Consider the following 8,249-nt stretch of genomic DNA (forward strand, 5'->3'; position numbering starts at 1 on the left):
GGGTTCGCAAGGACTTGGAGTGCCGGGACGGGTTGGCGGATCCAACACTCTGGGTACCTCCGGGTACTTGGGGTTGGTTGAGGACTTGGTGAACAAACACTTGTTGTACACTCTCCGGATGTACTTCGGGTGTCACCTGTTGTCCGAGGCCACTTGCATGGTAGCAAGCGTTGTGATACAATGGCCCTACCGGGCAAACACTTTGGGTTCGCAAGGACTTGGAGTGCCGGGACGGGTTTGCGGATCCAACACTCTGGGTACCTCCGGGTACTTGGGGTTGGTTGAGGACTTGGTGAACAAACACTTGATATACACTCTTCGGATGTACTTCGGGTATCGCCTGTTGTCCGAGACCACTTGCATGGTTAGCAAGCGTTGTGGTCTAATGGCCCTACCGGGCAAACACTTTATGTTCGCGAGGACTTAGAGTGCTGGTAGTGGTTGGCGGACCCAACACTCTGGGTACCTCCGGGTACTTGGGGTTGGTTGAGGACTTGGTGAACAAACACTTGTTGTACACTCTCCGGATGTACTTCGGGTGTCACCTGTTGTCCGAGACCACTTGCATGGTTAGCAAGCGTTGTGGTCTAATGGCCCTACCGGGCAAACACTTTATGTTCGCGAGGACTTGGAGTGCTGGTAGTGGTTGGCGGACCCAACACTCTGGGTACCTCCGGGTACTTGGGGTTGGTTGAGAACTTGGTGAAGATACCCCTGTCACCTTGTTCGAGGCCACTTGCATGGTCGCAAGCGTTGTGAAACAATGGCCCTACCGGGCAAACACTTTGGGTTCGCAAGGACTTGGAGTGCCGGGACGGGTTGGCGGATCCAACACTCTGGGTACCTCCGGGTACTTGGGGTTGGTTGAGGACTTGGTGAGCAAACACTTGATATACGTTCTTCGGATGTATTTCGGGTGTCACCTGTTGTCCGAGGCCACTTGCATGGTCAACGGTTGAGGTGGTGATGGCGGGTCGGTGCTGTAGGGTGCCGGCCTGTTGGCTGCCTTGGCCGGGTTGGTTGGTTAACACTTGATTGGGCTTGCACCCGAGGGTAATGGCACTTGAAGGTGGGTACTGGCCGGCTGACCTGGTGTGATGGTTGGTTGGTGAACACTTGGCGGTACTTGCACTTGGCTGTGCTTGGACTTGAAGGTGGGATCCGGCTGGCCTAGGCCATTGGTGGTTGGTTGGTGGGTTAGCCCTTAGCTGGGCTGGCTCTCTGGCTGGCCATCGGTGGTGTGGTGTGGTGAGGTGTGTGGAGTCGAGCATCGCGCGCCGTTGCCTTCTTCGGAGTGTTGTAGGTACGCAAGTGCTTGCAATGCAAAGAGGTTGGTGATGGAGTGACATTGCCTTCACCATGGAGTTGCGGGTACTTAGGTACTTGCAAGGAGATGGTGGTATGGTGGTGTTGCGTGTGTGGTGTTCGATTAGAAAGATATAATTTCTAAGTCCGGATTAGTGCTGTCAGTGGGGCCGCCGCTAACAGGTCCTGCACGGCCACCGTGGGGCTTGACTTGGCGCTATTCCGGACTTGGGGCGATCACGATGTCCCCGTGCGGGACTTAGAAGATGGAAGAACACAAGTACCCTTATCCCATGACTTGTGAGCGATTGGCATACGTTACCACATGAAGAGAAAAATTGGCTAAGTCCCGGATCCATATTATATGAAGAGAAAAATCGGCTAAGTCCCGGATATATATTATATGAAGAGAAAAATTGGCTAAGTCCCGGATCCATATTATATGAAGAGAAATATCGGCTAAGTCCAGGATCCATATATAATAACCTAATAATCGGCTAAGTCCCGGATCCATATTATATGAAGAGAAAAATCGGCTAAGTCCAGGATCCATATATAATAACCTAATAATCGGCTAAGTCCAGGATCCATATATAATAACCTAATAACAGGCTAAGTCCAGGATCCATATTATATGAAGAGAAAAATCGGCTAAGTCCGAGATTGGGTCTGTCAGACATACACTTTCAAGATACCACACAAGCAAGCAAGATGGCCTAGTGATGGAACCATATAATATGAAGAGAAAAATCGGCTAAGTCCGAGATTGGGTCTGTCGGAAATACACTATCAAGTTACCACACAAGCAAGCAAGATGGCCTAATGATGGATCCATATGATATGAAGAGAAAAATCGGCTAAGTCCAGGATCCATATAATATGAAGAGAAAAATCGGCTAAGTCCCAGATTGGGTCTGTCAGAAATACACTTCCAAGTTACCACACAAGCAAGCAAGATGGCCTAGTGATGGATCCATATGATATGAAGAGAAAAATCGGCTAAGTCCAGGATCCATATAATATGAAGAGAAAAATCGGCTAAGTCCCAGATTGGGTCTGTCAGAAATACACTTCCAAGTTACCACACAAGCAAGCAAGATGGCCTAGTGATGGATCCATATGATATGAAGAGAAAAATCGGCTAAGTCCGAGATTGGGTCTGTCGGAAATACACTATCAAGTTACCACACAAGCAAGCAAGATGGCCTAGTGATGGATCCATATGATATGAAGAGAAAAATCGGCTAAGTCCAGGATCCATATAATATGAAGAGAAAAATCGGCTAAGTCCCAGATTGGGTCTGTCAGAAATACACTTAAAAGTTACCACACAAGCAAGCAAGATGGCCTAGTGATGGATCCATATGATATGAAGAGAAAAATCGGCTAAGTCCCAGATTGGGTCTGTCAGAAATACACTTCCAAGTTACCACATGAGCAAGCAAGTTACCACATGAAGAGAAAGCCGGCAAAGTCTGGGAATGTTACCACATGAACTGGAAAATGGGCAAAAACCTACCTTCACAGGGAACGTGAATAAGTAAGGCTGTAGACATCGGATCGACAAGCCAAAGACTGATATGGAAAGGAAATGAGTAGTACTAGCTTTCCTGAGAGTTGCAGAGCTTAGACTGCATATGAACGAAAGTTATTAAGCGTCAAAGTCAGAGAAGTTACCCAAAGGAACACAAGTTCCAACTTAGAGCATGTATACCGCCTAGACGGTAAGAGGTACGGCCAGGCTGAGGAATAAGGAAATGTTGGCCAACATGTTCCCTAACTATCCCCCGAAGACCGCAAAGCAATCCAACATCAACCAAGAAAGTTATAGCCCGATCAAGGAAACACCTACTTTGCACCGATATTGCACCAAATACATGTACCAAGCACCTTCGGTTGCATACCTGCAGGGGTTTACCATAGTAGGCCATGGAAGACCGATATACCGAACATAATCACTTTCTATCTCCTCGGGTGTTTGAGATAGCGCTTTGCGGTACAAGAACGAAAGTTAGACTTTATCTTGGTGCATCTTTTTGCCCAAGATCACAAGACCCTATCTACCAAGGCAAGAAAGTTGTGTGGGGACAAAATGTCCAAAAGTGCCCAAAGTGGCACACTTGAACCATATATTCGAGAAAAACACAAGTGTGGGCCCGAGCTAGCAAGTTGAAATGTTCTGACCGTCAGTAGCCCTAGTTGAGGTGCACTTATCATTATATGAGGCCAACGTGCCAGCTAGTCTCTAAAGGGGCGATATGGGTGTTCCAAGGTTTGTACCCAATTGAGGAAAAAACAGGGTAAGGTACGGTGTACCGCGAATAACTCGGGCTATAGATGTCCGATCGATGAGTTTGGCATATGTATGGAAAGGTCTCGACGAGACCTAACTACCCTGAAAGTATGAAGGCAAAGACTTGAATGACCGGGAAGTTATTAAGTGCACAAGTGGTAAAGTTGCACCAAAGTCCATGTTACCCGAAGTGGTACATGAACACCCAATATTCGACCAAAACACAAGTTTAGAGACGAGCTAGCGAGCTACATTGTTCAGACCGTCAGTAGCCCGCATCAAGACACGCATTTCATTATATTGAGCCTAGCCGCTAGCTCGACTCGAAGTCGGTCATATGGTTGGTTGATGGTTTGGACCGACCACGTGGTGTACCAAGGTGATGTACCTTTCATGAATTAAAACTCTGGCTGTATGGCACTGAGCGACAAGCTTAGGTGTGATTTGGAATAGTCTTGAGTGGGACTATTTAGGAAAAATGCGAACAAAAAATCACAAAGTCCTTGGGCGAAGCTATTAGCGAAACATAGAGCAAATTGGTACCAAAAACTATGGAAATGGGACTTGAGTCAAAAATAACCGCAAGTTGGAGAAGAGATAGCAAGCTTGCGTAGAACAATTATATTTGGTGCATGGTATCACCAACAAAAAAGTATATGGGGCCAAGGTGCTGGCTGGCCTCCAAAGTGGAGATATGGGCGATCCAAAGTTTGTACCCAAGTACGAACAAGTATGGAAAAAACAGGGTAAGGTACCAAGTACCATTAATAACTTCGGCTGTAGATGGCCGAGCGAGGCAAACGGCTCACCGTTGGAAAGGTCTTGGGGAGACCTATCTACCCTGAAAGTTTCATGAGGCTGAGTTGAAAGACCACGGAGATATTAGGTGATGATGGTCCAATTCGGGGACCAAGTCGCAGGAAATGGCGCTTGACCAAAATCACCCTTGGAAGGTGAATACCGGCTTACCGGTAAGAGATAGCGACTTGGCGTAGAATATTCATAAGTTGGGCGTGTAGAGACGCAACTTTTATTATATGGGGCCAACCCGGTCAGGGTGCTCCAAGTCGGTCGTTTGGTTGGTTTATGGTTTGGGCCGACCACGTGGTGTGCCAAGTTGAGGTACCTTTCATGAATTATAACTTGGTCAGTTTGCCACCGAGCGACAAGCTGCGGTGTGTTTTGGAATGGTCTTGAGTGGGACTATCAAGGAAAAATACCAATCGAAAATCAGCTTGTCCATGGCCGAAGCTATTAGTGAAACATATAGCAAAATGGGTCCAAAAACGAATGAAATGGGAATTGGACCAAGAATAACGGCAAGTTGGAGAAGAGATAGCAAGTTGGCGTAGAACAATTATATTTGGTGCATGGCATGACCAACAAAAAAGTATATGGGGCCAAGGTGCTAGCTGGCCTCCAAAGTGGAGATATGGGCGATCCAAAGTTTGTACCCAAGTACGAACAAGTATGGAAAAAACAGGGTAAGGTACCAAGTACCATTAATAACTTCGGCTGTAGATGGCCGAGCGAGGCAAACGGCTCACCGTTGGAAAGGTCTTGGGGAGACCTATCTACCCTGAAAGTTTTATGAGGCTGAGTTGAAAGACCACGGAGATATTAGGTGATGATGGTCCAATTCGGGGACCAAGTCGCAGGAAATGGCACTTGACCAAAATCACCCTTGGAAGGTGAATACCGGCTTACCGGTAAGAGATAGCGACTTGGCGTAGAATATTCATACGTTGGGCGGGCAAAGACGCAACTTTCATTATATGGGAGCAACCCGATCAGGGTGCTCCAAGTCGGTCGTTTGGTCGGTTTATGTTTTATGCCGACCATGTGCTGTACCAGGTAGAGGTACCTTTCATGAATTATAACTCGGTCAGTTTGCCACCGAGCGACAAGTTGCGTTGTGTTTTGGAATGATCTTAAGTGGGACTATCAAGGAAAAATACAAATAAAAAATCAGCTTGTCAATGGCCGAAGCTATTAGTGAAACATATAGCAAAATGGGTCCGAAAACGAATGAAATGGGACTTGGACCAAGAATAACGGCAAGTTGGAGACGAGTTAGCAAGTTGGCGTAGAATATTTATAAACTGTGCATAATATGACCAACAAAAAAATATATGGGGCCAAGGCGCTGGCTGGCCTCCAAAAAGGTGATTTGGGCGATCCAAAGTTTGTACCCAAATACGAACAAGTATGGAAAAAACAGGGTAAGGTACCAAGTACCATTAATAACTTCGGCTGTAGATGGCCGAGCAAGACAAACGGCATACCGGTGGAAAGGTCTTGGGGAGACCTATCTACCCTGAAAGTTTCATGAGGCTGAGTTGAAAGACCACGGAGATATTAGGTGATGATGGTCCAATTCGGGGACCAAGTCGCAGGAAATGGCACTTGACCAAAATCACCCTTGAAAGATGAATACCGGCTGACCGGTAAGAGATAGCGACTTGTCGTAGAATATTTATATGTTGGACGTTGGAAGACGCAACTTTCATTATATGGGGCCAACCCGGTCAGGGTGCTCCAAGTCGGTCGTTTGGTCGGTTTATGTTTTGGGCCGACCACGTGGTGTACCAAATTGAGGTACCTTTCATGAATTATAACTCGGTCAGTTTGCCACCGAGCGACAAGTTGCGTTGTGTTTTGGAATGGTTTTGGGTGGAACTATCGAGGAAAAATAAAAATAGAAAATCAGCTTGTCCATGGCCGAAGCTATTAGTGAATCATATAGCAAAATGGGTCCAAAAACGAACGAAATGGGACTTGGACCAAGAATAACGGCAAGTTGGAGAAGAGATAGCAAGTTGGCGTAGAACAATTATATTTAGTGCATGGTATGACCAACAAAAAAGTATATGTGGCCCAGGCGGTAGCTGGCCTCCAAAGTGGAGATATGGGTGATTCATGGTTTGCACCCAAGTATGGCAAAAACTGGTAGAGGTACCTTTCATGAATTATAACTCAGGCTGTATGGCACTGAGCGACAAGCTAAGAAGTGATTTGGAATAGTCTTGAGTGGGACTATCAAGGAAAAATACGAACAAAAAATCACCATGTCCACGGACGAAGGTATTAGCGAAACTTAGAGCGAAATTGCGACCAAGTCGCTGGAAATGGCCCTTGGACCAAGTATACCGTCAAGGCGGTACGAGATAGCGAGTTGACGTGGAACATTTATAAGTTTGCCTACACGAGACGAAAGTTTAGTTATATGGGGCCAACCCGCTCAGGGTTGTCCAAGTCGGTCATATGGCTGATCGAAATTTTCGACCAAGTACTGAGAAAACAGGGTAAGGTACAGTGTACCTCGAATAACTTCGGCTGTAGATGTCCGAGCGAGGCGAACGGCATAGCGTTGGAAAGGTCTTGAGGTGCTCTAGGCACCCTGAAAGTATGAGAAGGCTACCTGGAAAACTCGTGGAGATATTAGAGAAACATAGGGCCCAAAAGATACCAAGTCGCAGGAAATGGACCCTCCAAGAACACCCTAAAATCCCAATTACGGCTAAGTTGCAGGCCAGCTAGCGAAGTGAAATGTTCTAGGCATAACTAGAACACGTTAATGCGCAACTTTTTGAATCAGAACTTTTTTCGATATCTGGCCCCCAAAGGGGGGATATGGGCGATCAAAGGATTTTTCCAAGTTTCGGTACTTTTTACGGTATCGCTCATAGCTCCGGCTGTATGCAAGCAAATGACAATCTAAGACATGATTTGGAAAGGTATTGAGCAGTACTAACTTACGTTAGAACACAGCGAAGCGCTATCGGTTCATGGCAAGGCCGATATAAGCAGTCAAAGAGGAAAAATGTTGACAAAATGAACAAAAATTACCTTGGTACGCGAATAGCGGCCAGGGATGAAGAGGTACGAAGGTGGTGTAGAAGAATTATAATTAGGGCTTGGTACGCTCTAAAAGTTTGCCGAAGACCGCAAAGCGCTCAGACCCATAGAAAGTGGCCATTTGGGCCGAACAGTGCGTGCAAAGAGGTGAAAATGCAAAAATTGCACTTTGGTGGGCGATTTGCGGGGGGAAGGAGGGGTCGGAGGGCAAAATGTCCCTTTACCAAAAAGTCTTATCTCGTCGAGATCTACAACATTGCCGAAGACCGCAAAGCGCTAGCTCGCAATCGAAAAATCGAGAATTTGAAAATTTTCTAAGTCTTGGGCTCCCTAAGGAAAAGTTTCAAAAATCACGTTTGTCCCCAATTTTGAAGGGGAAGGAGTCGGTTCCGGGGCATGGTGTCTTCGGCAAAAAGTCTTATCTTTTTGCGTACTTTCGACTAGTTCAATAAAAATTTTTGACCCAAAATTTGTTCGGCGGACCCCTAGGTCGAAAAACCCGAAAAAAGTCGAAAAAAGTCGAAAATGTCGAAAAATGAGAAAACCTCATATTCGGACTCTACACGAGCCCCAGATATTGAAAAGTGAAATCCGCGGTCGATTTGGAACAAAAAATTGACCTAGGCAAAGTTGTATGGAGGTAGGGACCCCTGAGAAAAAAGTTTGGTCCCGAGGCTCCTTGGACCACCAAGTCCCTAGGTCGGACCAAAATCGGAAAAAATCCGACCAAAGTCGAAAGTGTCGAAAATTTTAAAAAACCCCTTTTGGGGCCCTATGGCCTCCCTAGATAATG

This window comes from Anopheles ziemanni, assembly GCF_943734765.1.
Source record: "Anopheles ziemanni chromosome X unlocalized genomic scaffold, idAnoZiCoDA_A2_x.2 X_unloc_78, whole genome shotgun sequence".
In the NCBI taxonomy this organism is placed as follows: domain Eukaryota; kingdom Metazoa; phylum Arthropoda; class Insecta; order Diptera; family Culicidae; genus Anopheles; species Anopheles ziemanni.